Consider the following 15,061-nt stretch of genomic DNA (forward strand, 5'->3'; position numbering starts at 1 on the left):
CATTTTTCCTAATATATCACTGCTTCTTTCTCTTCTAGCAATTTCTGGATGGCAAAAGAAACTTCTCTCTTTTTATTTATTTTTTTTTTACTGAAAAACACATTGTTCTGTCCTTTCAAAAGTTTCACTGGTTTGTGCAAAACACATACAGGATATGTTTAATTTCTATTTTCTTAGCCAGTCAATTCTTTCAGAGAGCTTTAATACATATTTCTACTGTGGGACTAAATACTGGACTGGGAACCAGTGATTCCCAACATTTACAGACACTATTCCAACTTCAAAAACAAATTCAGTGACAAAACTATTCAGAACAATCTCTGACAACTTGTCGTGCAAAACCAAGACCAAATAAAACCAAAACCAATCCCTACCCACTTATTTTTTATATCTTCCCCAACACTTGTCTATATAACACATTTAAATTTTCGATTGCATACAGATCTCAGTGGTGTTCAGCTTGACTTTCAGATGTCTGGAGCTTCAGCATTTTGAGGATTTATACCTCTTTGTTTTCCTGATTTATTTATAAAGAGCATGAGGTGTTTCCTTCTCTCCTGTAGACCTGAGAGCTATATGTGTAAGTCTTTTGAAATTATCGAGTTGAGCAGTGCTTGAGTAATAAGCAAATTATTACATCAAAGCTATTTTCAATTTTGCTTGCAGCAATCATTCAGAGACTGTCATTTAAGCTTTTCTTTCTTTTAAAGAGCTTCCATTCTTCTACAGATGCCAACAGTAAGTGATCAATAAATAAAAAGGGGTTTCCATCCTGCTTTCTCTTAATTTGACCCTAGCTGAGGCAGTGACTTGTGTAATGTTGAGAAAAAATTAACGACATTAACAGCAGTCTGGCACCAGCAAGAATGACTTTGATCATTTTCTCTTTGTCTATACAGCGTCTGGCAGGAAATATAAATAGCAATTATATTGGAAAGGTTGTAAGAATTGACTTATTAATTTAGCTTTCAGACTATTTTAGAGCATGCCTTTCTCCAAAAACCATTTCTGTAGCCTCTGTTCAGCAAAATCTCAGCTAAGCTTCCCAAAGTAGAAACACCATCCTGTTTTTTTTTGCTTCTGATGCTAGCAATGTTTGACAGAGGGAGACATTAAAAAGCCACGTTAATGTCCTACGTGACTTTGGTGCATTTTTCCTATGTTGGCTTACAGTGAGAGAGAGGGGGAATCCCTCACAACTAGTGAGATTTACTATGTTGCTCAAAAAGCAAAGAACTCAACAACTTTTGATTGAGCTATTTTAACAAAGTTCTCATGACAAGTACTTTCAGTATTGGTTGTGCTGGTCTGCATCAGCCAATTTTTGAAGAGGGCCTCCTTCTCACCCACTTTTTGGGGGATTTAGTAACATTTAATTAAAGACAAATAGAAAAAGAACTCCCTATTCTGAGCATGAGCTTTAAGGACTCCCTAATCCTCAAATTTGTGAAGATATTAAATAGTAACAAGTCACAAAAAAACCCCAATGTTTCAGCTGCTTCCAAGCTTCAAATTATTCTTGAAAGGGAAGAAATCCCAATCACAGAGGAAGTGTTGAAAGCATTAATATGACATTAATTACCAGATTATGCTTAGTCAAGCTTTATCTTCCACCTTGTGCATCGTCCAAATCATCGGCTTCTGTTCAAGCCTTAGCACAACAGAAGCTTTTCAAAAGAAAAATGGTTCCAGGATGTAACAACTGACTCCATAGCAGGGATGGCAATCCTCTGGCTATCTGCTCTGGGCTGGAAGTTTCAGTCTTCAGGTTCAGTTTCCAGCTCCTCTAGAGAGTTAGAGCCCTCTGGGGCAGTGATGAGAGTCTGCAGTGCTTGATTCCTCAGACATGAATTTCCGTAACTCAGATCCTGCTCAAAGGGAGACAGGAATGTGTTGGGAGAATATATTAAGACTGTGAAGAATTCAGACATTACAGTAGCAAAATAAGTAAAAATATCTTCAACTGCAGAAGGCTGTTGGCCTTCTCATTGGCCAAGAATATTTCAGTTTATTCTTTATGCTACAATATTTCTTTAATGATACTGCAGTGGAGAAAATTAGTATGGGGAGTTGATTATACCGTATGGTGTTTTGTTTCTAAATGAAGGTGTTTGGATTGCCAGCTCAAAGCACTGCAGTGCTGCTGAAATTCAACAGACAGCCACAAAGGAGCATATGGGGAGGTCTTTTAACAAACTGAGAACAATGTTGATTATTTATATTTCCTTGGAGAACAACTGACAGGTCAGAGCCCTAATCAAAGGGGTGGGGCAGAAATACCATATGTCTTCCAAAATGACATCAGTTCCAGGGAGACATTCCAGTAGTGGGCATCAAAAGGATGGAAAGCAAGAATGATCATGAATTAGGTATCAAAGCTAATAATGAAGGCAGCATTCTGAATTACAAATACCATACTGGACTGAGTAGTTTTGAATCAAGTCCTCATTGTGAGGTCATCTAAGCCCTTCTTAGTTGTGTATTAAATAATATAATTAACATCCACAAAAACCAAACAATTAAAAGCAACATAGAATTAATTTCCTTTAATTTGTCGTAGGTACAACATTTGAAAACCTGAAAATAACTGTGGAACCAAACAAGAAATATTCCTCTTCCTGCACTGGCCCCCTCAAATGTCATTCAAAATTAGGGGACTTGAATTTATATGAAACCTCTGCAGAAGGGTACAAGATGTAATCATCTGTAGGTTTGATTTTTTGAAGCACTAGAAAGAACCATGAACCAATTTCTTCAGTATTATGTGCAGATAACTTAGTTGCAAAAGCAGTCTACTGCTCTCCAGAAAATTTCTATATTTGTAGTGTTATATTTTATTAATGAATACAGGGTCCTTAAAGAATTAGGCCAGAAATCCTCCCTAAAACAAAAGCTATCATCAGTTTGGCAAATGCAGTTTTGGTTTATTCAATTAAATGTATTAATAATGCCAAAATAGATATATGTTTTCTATTTAATTCAAATATGCTATTATAATTATCTTGGTTTATTTGTGAACCAATATAAAATAAATAGACAAAGGAGAAGACACAGCAAGTTTGTGGGAAATGTAATAATTTCACAAGGTAATTGGATTTGGATGTCCTCTTTCCACACATTTTTAATATTGTGTTAGAATGGGAAATGCTGGGCTAAGTGCAGAAACAGAAAGGAGCCAAAATCTATTGACTCCGTAGGATCAAGACTCTACAAAAAAGACAGAAATGTCACCCTTCCAAGATAACAAATCAGACTTATCCTGAACTGTCTCTCAGAAGATTAGATTGATCAATTCTGGTAAAGACATTTATTTAAACTTTGTAAATACCACACATCCATTTCTATTTTATTGACTACAAAATTTTGGTGTTATGGTGCAGTTTGATTTCTTGACTTTTGACTTTTATACAAGTTTTCCCAAAACAGTCATTTGAGGAGGAACTGCAGTACAAATCTTCCAATAAGTTTGTAAATATCCAAAGTTTTAAGCAAGTAATAGTTTCTCTTTCCTTGCATTTTACACCAGCTTATCCATAACTCCCACTAAGGGCATATTTCCTCATTTCAAACCCTCACAGCAAAAGTATGAAAGATCTATGTTATTGATTCTGACAAGACTGGGAAGAGACTCCAAGTTGGTCTTTAACATGATGAGATATCAGGGCAGAATTTCAGAAGGCTGAAAAACAAATGTACATGCCATGAACTCCTACTCTAGGAAGGAGCTTACTAGATGTTGGTAGACTGAGGTTTTCAGTTTTGGTGGTACAAGAGACATGGGCACCTATTTTGATATTTGGAGAGCCCATTAGGTGAAGAGCCAAAAGTCAAATATGATGGGATTTAAGAATATAAATCCATTGAAAGAGTTAATCATATTTTGTGCCCAGAGTTCCTAAAGGGAAGCCTGTACATCTAAAAGGGCATGTTAATCTTGAGGCAGATACAGTGCAAGTTTAGACTCAGATGTGTATTCCCATGTAGTTACGACCACCAAGGACAGCTCACAGCAGAGTACCAAGAGCTGCTGTGAATCCCACTCTGCTCTGAGCTTTTGTCACTACATTACTATCAGTACATGCCCCAGCGATTTTAAACACTCCTATCATGATTTGTAGCACAGACTTGCGAGTCATTTTTAAAAAAAAACAGGGCTTCAACCTACAGAGATCTTATCATATGGTTTGTTTTAAGAAATTTCTTATTGCAACAACCAAGTCTCTGGTAGCACATTCAGAGCAAACAATCTGCTTTCATCTAACTATTCCCAGTTCTGCCACTTAGCTGCAGAACGATCTGAAGCATGACTGTGCTTTGGATTCTTTCAGCATAAAACTGGACTGGAATATTATTTCTTATGCCCCAGAAGTACTCTAAGACCTATGAAAACTTTGCAAGTGTACACAAATGAAAGTGTACAAAAATAGGTGCTGGCAGCTTCTTTAATGTCCCTTTTAGTCCTCGGTCACGACAGAACCTGTTCTCACACACTCGTACCAGCGTGACACACACACAGCAGCAGTGGTGACAGATTCCATGAGGATGCTTTTATCCTCATATTTAGCTGATGATCTACAAATATAAACCACTAAAAATGACAGAAGAGAAATATTTTTAATCCAGGTGCTGATGGGAGTGGGTGGAAAGGAGAGTAGAGCTGGGATGGAAGCAATGTAAAAACCATGTGCATTAAAGGAATATTTTACTGGTTGTTCACTAGAGAAACTGTGTTGAAATCTCTCACCATGTGGTGCAGAGTATATCAATGTGATGTTGGATATTGAAGCTCCTTTAGTCCTTCAGATGAATTCATGTTTCTAATTTCATGGAGGGAATGAAAATTGATCAGCAAAGATGAATTATGTACACTGAAGCTACAGCATAATTCAACATTTGTTATCATCTGTTATTTCAGGATTCCAATCTGCATTTCTATGGAAAGAGCTCCCTGTTACTACAGAGAGTCTTTGAACAGATGCAGAGTGATATTCAATATAAATACTAAGTATATTTGAACCTCCAAGCATACATTCCTGCTAATTGCAGTTCCTGATAATAAGTTTATAATATTTAACTCTAGTTTAGCACATTTCATTAGGAAGTATATAAACTTAGCACAACAAATGGCAAAATTCTTCCTCTAACTTCAGCAGATTGAGGCATTAAGAAGTGACATTCACTGAGCTGCAAACAAGCTTCTTGAGCCCACTTGGGTCCTCTGTCACCCAAGCCCCCCTTCAAAGGTAAAACCAAGAGTCAGAATGGAGTGAGATCCACTTCAAATCTGGCATTTATACAGTACTAAAAATCAAGAGAGTTAAGATAACAGTGAGAAAAAACATTACAAGAAGAAAGAGAGTTACTTAGATTTGGTAAAGCAGATTAAAGAGTGAATGTTAATGATTAATATTGCATATGATAAGGCTTAGGAAACAATCCCCAAAAACCTAGCCATGCCACTAATCCATGCTAATGGTACCCAAAAACCATGCTATATATTGCTTATTAAATATTTTCTGGACATGCTGAGTTTGAGACTCCCTGCCATATACATAAAATCCCACATAAATGAGATGAAAAATGACAATGTGACAATGCATGTGTCAATATGACACTGCATGCACCAAGAATTCTGCATTCATTCTAAGAGAAGTTATTGTCTCCTCCTGCAGATTTGGGTTCTATTTTTTTGTTTGTTTGTTTTTTTGTTGTTTTTTGTTTGTTTGTTTGTCTAGGGAAAAAAACAAAAACCAAGCTTTTAGACTAGGGATGATTTTGCTCAAACATCAATTTAGCTGCCACACTGTGGGAAAGGCATATAGGAAACTTGTTGTTTTTAATACAGCTTTAGGTCAGTAAGCTTCTTTGATTAGAAAATGGGCAATATTCCAGAACCGCAACAGCAAATCTGCCACTATCATCATTTTTCCACAGCTCACACTAGCAATTATATTTTGGCATATATGAGTTCAATTCTAATTGATGACAATATGGGTGCCCCAGGAAAACAGAGGTGAGGATATTGTCTCAGAAAATTGTAGCTTCCGCAGTAAATTTTAGAAGTGCTTATGACAGCAGGCTGAATTATGCCTATGTCCTTCACTTCAGGTGATATTTGTCAGATTTTCCCTTTTGACTGCTCAACCAGCCCATTTTAGGGAGGTTTTACCTCATGTGACGCTTATTCCTTACTCTGATATTTATGCAGGATCTTTCATGAGTGCAAGTTCCATTTCCACATCAACATTATGATTCAACATAGCTGGCTGTGTCCAAGGAACCATGCCAAGGCACATAAATCCAAAACCCTTTGGAAAGTACATGGACAGACAAGGAAAAATAAAAATTCCAGCTGCTCAGTGAGAATGTATTCTGACAGCTATTGCATGTCCTTCAGAAAAGGACTGGTAGTAAGCACCACTTTCCTGTCTCATTTCAACACCTCAGTGGAGACATCTGAGACCTCACAAAGAGATAAACGGAGCACTAACTAATGTCCCCATTGAGTAGATATTATTTGACTTTACTGTAAATTTACTTGCTAAAGAAGAGTTTTTTAAAAAAAGAGCATAGTGGTATGGTTTCTATGTACAGGCCAAAGCTAATCCCAAGAATTGCAGTTTGGAAAGCACCATAAAGGGAAAAATCTCACTGCCCCATCCGCCCAGGCACCCAAGTACCACGGTCACATTAAAGAACAATACTCGTTTCAAGAGAGATGCAGGATTACTTCAGGCAGGGGACCAAGAATGGTCCATAAAGGGATTTTTGTATGAGCAGTCCAACATTTGTTGGCTGAGCATTGCAAATGTCTTTCTCCATCACGTGGGGTATTTTTGTCTTGAAACATTTTCTTTTTCATTCATACCTTTTCTATACTTTTATATTAGATAGATCAGGCAGAGAGATCCATATATTTAAAACACTCTGTGTACTGTCCTGCCTGAGGTTTGTTTGTAAAAGATAATTTTAGATTGGAAGAGTATTCCAATGTTTATTTTCATCAATATTCGAATCAAGATTTTTTTTTTAAATCCACCAAGGACCTAAACTTCCATGATATTTTCAGCACAACAGTTAGGCATTTTTTTGGGTTTCCCAAAGCTACTGCTCATACAAGTTGCTTTTAGGTGTCTATTATCAACATTCGTTTTTTTAAATGTCTGCAATTTTAAAGTTTTCTTAAAAAGAAAAGACCTGTTGTTGTCATACAACTCAAAAAACCAAACCAAACAAACAAAACAACCACACTAAAAAAAAGAAACAGAAAATTCATAAAGAAAATGAGATGTGAAATAAATAATTCAATATCAAAAATATGAAAAATTTCATTTGCTTCTCATTTTCACTTTTTTCATTTTTAATTCCTCAGAACAAAATCACATTTGAACATGTTTATTTTTATGTCTGTACAATGTAGGTTGTGGGGTTTTTTTCTATGTTGTCTGCTGTTTTAGTAATATTTCTAAAACCTATTTTGACTAAGCATATCAATGCAGGCATTTGATTTCTGGTACTGTTTATAAAAAGCTAAAGACCACCACAACCAACAAGCATATACTGATTTCCATGCAAATCAGATCAGTTTGCAGCACCCATCTGAGTTGTGTCCTTGAGGAATGGTTCTGATCCAGAGCAGAATTATATTTACTGAAACCTGTCTTTCATGTGCACTACCCAAGAAAATATCTTTTCAGTGGGGCACTACTTTTTGCAGTCACTCTGAATGTTAACATGCAGAAACTTCTGAAATCACCTGAGAACATGGTCCTTCCCTCTCACCCCCCAGTTTTTTCCCTAGAAACTATTTGGTGTAATTTTATTTAATTTTAAGTCATCTTTCAAAATAATCTCATATCCATTTTTCACTTTTCACACAACAATCACTTGTACCTTAAAATCCTCATGCATCAGTCCATGGTCTGGGATTTGGCTGTCAGAAAGTGACCTCTAGGTATAATAAAAGGAAAATAAAAATGGAAAAGAAAGACTTTGGGTTAGTTCTGCATCCTGGGGTAAATTTCTGGCCCCATTGAGCAAAGTGCTCCTAAACTCAGAGGCTTTTAAAATATCTAAGACCTAGCTCAAAGTCACAGAATATGTGACAGAAGGGAAGGGAAAGGAGGGAAGAAGGGCAGAAGAGATAGGGGCAGGAATAGAAAGGCAGGAAGAAAGTAAGAGAAGCTGTGCTATAGGTGAAAATGAAAAAGCAGAAGGTGGCCCAAAGCCTGTCTGTAATTTAGACCCAAGTGTCTGTGTCCAGAGAAGGGACCTTGGTCTGCAGGGCCTCAAAGCACAGCCTGAAATCAGAATGCAGCAAAGTCTTTGGAAGTTACTGCCAGAGTGTTTGCAGGGAGAAGAGCAAAAGGCAGCTTTAGAGCAATAGCCAAGAAATTACCTGCCCTTAGGACATGGGGAACGTCAGGAAACTGAGTGGCTCAGACCATCCCAGGTGCCAGTGGAGGAGGGAGCAGTGCTGGGCACTCTCAGCAGCCCCAGGCTGGAGGCTGCACCCTCAGCCACTTCAGGGAGGCCAAAATAAATTGCTGCTTTTCCTAAATGGAGCAGAATAAGAGAAAGGAACCAATAACTTTGAGCAGCAAGAGAGAGGTGTAGCTTCTAAAATCAAATTTGAATAAATTAGGCCCTTTGAATGCTTTTTTTTTTTAACTCTGCTGTGCCGATTCCCCAACCTCATGGCTTGGAAACAGGGATTTCAATACTGTTGGGTATTTCAGGCTCAATACACTTGAAATTAATATACTTTGTTTCTGCATCATGCTGAAGCAAAACTGCTCCTACAACATCCTTCAACAGAGCAACAATTCTTGACAGAAAACTATTCCATTCTAAGTGTAAGCCTTCTTAAATATTTTCCTGTACAACCATTCCTCTTTCAGTGTAAGAACTGTTGCTCTGAATAAGGCTGACAAGACTCCTGTTGAATTTAATAAGTGTTTTCCTAGACTACAACAAGTTCTCTTTTTGATATTTGCATAATCCTTGCTTTGCTCCTACACATTTGCTAAATAGAGCCAAGCCATAGTCCTTTTCAGGCATATTTTAGAAACACAGATCTATGTTAAAAACCAGCTAGCATACTAGCTGGAGACTAGAAAGTTATATCATGTATTACAATAAATGAAGGCAAAAAGTAGTGTTTGGTAATGTAAATCTTCATCTTGAACCCTTGTATTCAATATCAAGAGAAAAGCAGAGGTCTAAGACACTGATTATACAAATTATTTCCTATAGACGACTTCAGAGGTCTCAATAAAGCTCTGTGGCACTGACCACATATATTAGGTTGACTTGGACAGTGGAATTTGACTTATTATTTCCAAATGAATGAAATAAGATGCAGATTTCCTTTTCTTTTTCCTTTTCTTACTTTTCTGAAAATAAATCCAAGCTCTATAATTACTTATCTTAAAGCAAAACCAAACCAATCTTCCTCAGATTGCTTCCACTCTTCCACTGCTTTTTCCTCTAATATTTAGATGTGACAAAGAGTGATACACCCTTCATTTCAAACTGTGTTACTTAACAAATATACATCAGCAAAAATGTATTACTCTTTCCTCTTATCTCCACATATCATCATTTAATTTTTTCATACATACAAAAAACCCTTTACATTTACAGCAACACAAATGACATCAGCTGCTGCTGAGGGTTGGCCAAGCTCAGTCACAGAAGTTAGATACAATCCAGTTGTTTTCCCAGTGCTGCTGCTGAGATAAAAGAGGTTGACGTTTGATATTATCTGACTTTCAAAACCACACTCCTAGCAACATAATTCCTTTCAGATGGTGCTGGAAGACTACTATCAACGTGTGAAAAATATGAAATCAATTCTTTTTGGGCTACTTTTGAATAAGATAAATGAGAACTCCGTTTCCAGTATTAATTGTTAATTGGAATTATATTTTATGCAAAAAGTCCATGCAATCCTTAAAAAGCATAAGAGATTCTCCTGCTGCTGTCCTCCCTTATAATAGATGAGACATCTGCAATATCAGAGAAAATCAGAATATCTGGAATATTTGTTTCTTTACAATATATGGACAACATTTTCACATCTGCCATTTCTTTAAAATTCAGGGATTGAGTCACAGATAAGAGAAGTTTTTGGGAGGAAAAAGCCCTTTTCTTAATGAGGACATAAAGCAGCTCAAAGCCCCTCATGGTTATGAAACAAGAGGTTGCTGCTTGTTCCTATAATTTTAATGAAACATACCTGCCTGTATTTATTATGCAACTGTTTGAATAATCCCTACAAAAGCAAAAAGAGAGACTTTAAAGTGCAAAACAGCAGCCAGCTGCACTTGCACCAGCCTGCTGAAGCTTCTACTAATGCATTTGGGGTCCATAAAATACAAAGCTAGCGTGGCAAATACCCATATCCTCATAAGAATTTTTGCAATATTTATCTTCTTTTTCCTCATGGCCTTTAGTGGCATTTGCAGAAAAAAAAATATTAGACAATCAAATTCTTTAAAAATAAAATCAAACTGAAGAGGCAGAAATTTCCAGTCTTCATAAAACTGGAAAAACCTTGAAAATTCTATACAAACATAACATGAAGGTTCAGTGAATTTCCTAAGATCTCAGGACATATTGACAAATCAAGATTTCTTTTCCTTCTGTTTATCACTAAGAAAATTTTTCTTTTTTAACTCAAAATTTTCTACATTCTGCTGTGCAGATAAAAAAAAATGGTGCTATCAATATTAATGCCATTAACCAGGAAACCTTTTATCTGGCAGTGAACTTCAGTAATTTAAAGCATTAGAGATGGAAGACATTGCAATCACCCACTTAGATTTCTGATTTGGTTTGCTTTTTTATAATTTCATTCAGAAGGAGGCACAAATGTTTCAATAAATATACTGACAAGGATGATCTGTGTAGACAGAAGACAAAAAAACCTGGAATTTTGCTGAAGGAGACTGAAATGAGGTGAGATGCTTTGACCCAAACCTCTGTAACTGAGTTCAGGCTTTTGGAACCTAAAAGGCAACTCTGGGGTGAAAGGGCCAAATGTATTTTCTCTCCTAGCTAATCAAATATAGATTCTATCAAAATTGTATCTCCATAAAACAGATTCTACACACACATGTACTTTCTGAATCAGCCTAGAATTTAATGAGTCAGTAATTAGAAGCCAAACTAAGTGATCTTTCATCTCCTGCTTTTAGTACCATTTGCTTCCTTTTAGCAATGTTGTTCATTATCTTCTTTTGAATATCAAGTGGGTTTTATTTTTATTTTTTAATTCTCTCAAATAAATTACATGTGTCTAATCCACTTAGATAATTCAGAGCTAAGATTTTTCCAGTGTTGACCTTTGCAAAGGTCTCTTTGCCATCTGGTTTTTTTATATTTAATTAGTGTTGCTTTCCTTCTTGCAGCAATCTTTCAAAGAATGAAATAAATGACTATCATTATCACTATCAGTTTGTCCTTATTTGATCTCCTGACCACAGAATCATATTCTGGTGATTACACAGTATTTCCACTGTGGCCCAGACATCATAGTTGTTATGTCTATTATTCTTGATAAAAAAAAAAATAAGATAGATTTTCCTCCTCCCCACCAGGTAAACTCCTCATCCATATCAGAAAAAAAAAAAGTTAATTTATTCTCTTTTTCTTGTTCTTATAGTACTTTCCTCACATCTTCCTGTTAATCCAAAACCAAGAATGGGAGTGTTTGTATATTGTTCTATTCAGGTCCACTGCTGGTGACACATCATTTCTGATATCTAAATGTGATCTAAAGTAATACAAACACAAACTTAATATCAGAGATTAGATTGGGCATTTCAGGCTTCAGCAGCTGACTGACAAAATGGAAATCTGCTCCTGGGAGATATGTCCCCTTTAAGGCAATTCTCTGCACAGCAGTCTAAGCAAAATATATTCATTCTAAACAAAAAACCCTGGGCCTAAATTCCTCTCACTAGTTAATAACATTATTTCATGTATGTCAGGCTATGGGGGTTTTTTGGTGGGTTTTTTTTGGGTGATTTTTTTTTTCTTCTGTTAATATATGTTCCATTCAGGACAAATTTGTCCATGCCAGGATTTCCAGGGCATCACTTCAGCATGAGATAATTTGGGGCAGTGTATGGCTGGATAACAGAGTAAAACTGGAGTAGAGCTGTCTCCCATAGTAGAAATCATTCCCTTGTTACAGGAATAAAATGAACAGAGGGGAGGAAGGACCAAAGGAAGGAGTTTGTACATCTGCACCCCTTGGGCAGGCTGTGCTCACTCAGCTGCCATCAGGAACATCTCAGCTGGAGTTTGTGCAGGATGCTCCCTCTCTTCCATACTGTCCAAGAAACCAATGAAAACTGGATCTCATTCCATCCCTTTTTTATAAAAATCCCTGCATTAAGCCTGGTTATTTGCTCATTGTTCAGCAACAGGATGAATTTAACCTTTTAGCACAAATCTCAAACAATAACATATTATTTATAAAAAGTGTTTAATTTGCTTCTTAATTTTTTCAGAACACAATGCATACACAGTTAATATTTCTCTAATTAACCAAAACTATGAAATCCTGCCTCCCTCCTGAAACAAGATTTCAAAGCTTCATAGTAAATATTACCATCCCATAAGCTGAGATTCTCCATATTTTAATTTCCAGTGGATGCCTTTAGTCTCCATGGAAACTGATCCAAGGAGGTTTGAAATGTTACATATTATTTAATATATCTTATATTCACATAAATGTTGCCAGAAGATCTGTCATATCTGCTCAAGTGTAAAGTACCAAGTGAGTTAAGGAATACATTAAATTGAAACTCATTGTAGCCCATCACTGCTAACACCACTGGCCTTGAAAGATTTTCAATGAGGCTCCTGAGAACAATCTTGAAAAATCAATAATCTCATCAGAAAATGCACCAATTATTATCCTCAACAAGCTCATAATAAATCATCACATTCTATAGTCATGCCATTGAAGTTTGGATAGACCTTAAACAATTGATGCTTTATTTGTCAGTCAAAATTTAAAAGTTTACTGGGATTAATGAGGCTATTCTTTGATTTCTAACACAAGTAATACACTTCAAATCTATAAAGATACTTTGGTGATCAAGGAAATAAAAGTACATGACAGTTAGCTGATATTCATTCAGTTTTCACAAAATAGAGTATTTCGTAACCAAATTCCTAGTCACAAGTTGGTTTAAAGGAAAAATAACATTATACAATGACATTTAAAATTGTGCTAAAGATAATAGTTGAACCTGTTCAAAACATTTCACCATTTTTTTTTTCAGTATTTAAAACTACTAGTGAGATCTTTGTAATTGTGGCACCAATTGTTAAATGAGCATTGGCGTCTTTGACAAAAGACAGGAATTTTATTGGGAGAATTAGGTAAGTGAATGTGTACAATGCAGTGTTCGTGGATGGCTGTGCCTTTTGGACAGCTCCCAGTCTCTGTCCTTTGTGGGAAGTGACCCTGGACACGTCCAGGGACCAGTGAGAGCATCAGTGACCCCTGGCCAGTGACTGACCTGCCCTGCCAGCTCCTCTCCAAACCTCCCCGGGCTTCTGTCAGCCCTGAAGCTTAAAAACGTGAAAATAAGGGTTCTGTCTTTGAATAACTCACTCCTTTCCTCAGCTGAACTATATTGGGTCAAGGAGATTGTCAGGGAAAAGTCCCACCCTGCTGTCAGTGTGAGACTCCAAAGGAGCTCCTGTCAAGCCCTTTAATGAAAGGCTGAGGAAATAAAAATCATCTTGCTTTCACTGCAGCACAAAGAATGGCACAAACTGATCTTCTTTTCATGAAAATGAGAAATGGCAAGTAAAGTGTTTTGCCTGCCTCATTTTTAAATATTGACATAAAAAAATAATTTTAAAGATTGAACAAACTTATTTCAAGATTGCCTTTGAGAACATTTCTTCCCAAAGAACCAGAGATTTTATAAACATATTGCAACTGAAATTGGTAGTTTAGTGGGGAGAGAGAGATGAAAGAATATCCCAAAGAAATAGAGGAGTGGTTTAAAGTAATGCATAGTCAGGAAAGCTGCAGTGTGCACAAGCTCAGTTACAGCTAGCACTGAAAACAGCAGAGGAGATACAGTTCTCTGAACTCTAGATGTTCATGGAAGATCCTTGGCAGGTAATCGTGCTGAAGCTGCCTCCTCTTTTCTCCCTTTCTGCTACATAAGTCTCGTCCTTAACAATAAAACTCTGCCTGCAGCCTCATCCAAAATGAGAGCTTGCCTGCTGTACCTCATCACCTGGAACTTTCTAGTCCTGACTCAGAGACAGAGGTGTGGACATCTGTCCAGATGTCTGGGAAGTGCATGTGACACTCTGGCCCCCTCTCCTCAAGCTGGGAAGTCCTGCTGCTGGAAAGGTCATTAAGGATGCTTACCTTCCATGCCTTTAGAGCAGGGTAGAGAGTAAATTCCTTGTGCTGGCAGGAAGAGAGAACTGTGAGGCAGGAGAGCATTCCTGACAGAGAAATGCTTTGCAGACAAAGAACCTCTTTGGTATTTTGCCCAAGCCCCCATCTTTGGGGAGAGACACTCTTTTGATGTACCTTTCCTTAGAGCATGGGGACTGCAGATATTCCTCATATTGTGATTTAACACTTAGAAAACATTTCTTTCCTTCCTTTACTGGCTAGCACTAGTGCTGCAGTGAGAAGATAATATTCACCTCAATTATAGCAAGCAATACAATAACAGCAGCACCCACTAAGGAGTCAATATACCTGTGACATGGATTATTTGCTCTGCACCGTGCTTAAAACATTAACAGCAGAAATTCAGCATAGAAGACTTCTCTGGGATTAATGACTGACTGGGTTAATGGCCTGCAACTCAGTTGTTATTGCTTAATAATGATGCTTAACATTCCTGTAGTTCCTTTCTTTAAAGCATCTTAAATATTAAGTATCAGTTTTCATTCAGTGCATTTATATTCCAAGTATCCCAAAGTGGCAGTAGAAAGCTGTGGGCAAGGGCAATACCTATTATGTGCTTAGCAATAGTGCAGAGGTTTGGAAATGAGTTTAGTA

Source organism: Ammospiza nelsoni, chromosome 15 (genome assembly GCF_027579445.1).
Source record: "Ammospiza nelsoni isolate bAmmNel1 chromosome 15, bAmmNel1.pri, whole genome shotgun sequence".
Lineage (NCBI taxonomy): Eukaryota > Metazoa > Chordata > Aves > Passeriformes > Passerellidae > Ammospiza > Ammospiza nelsoni.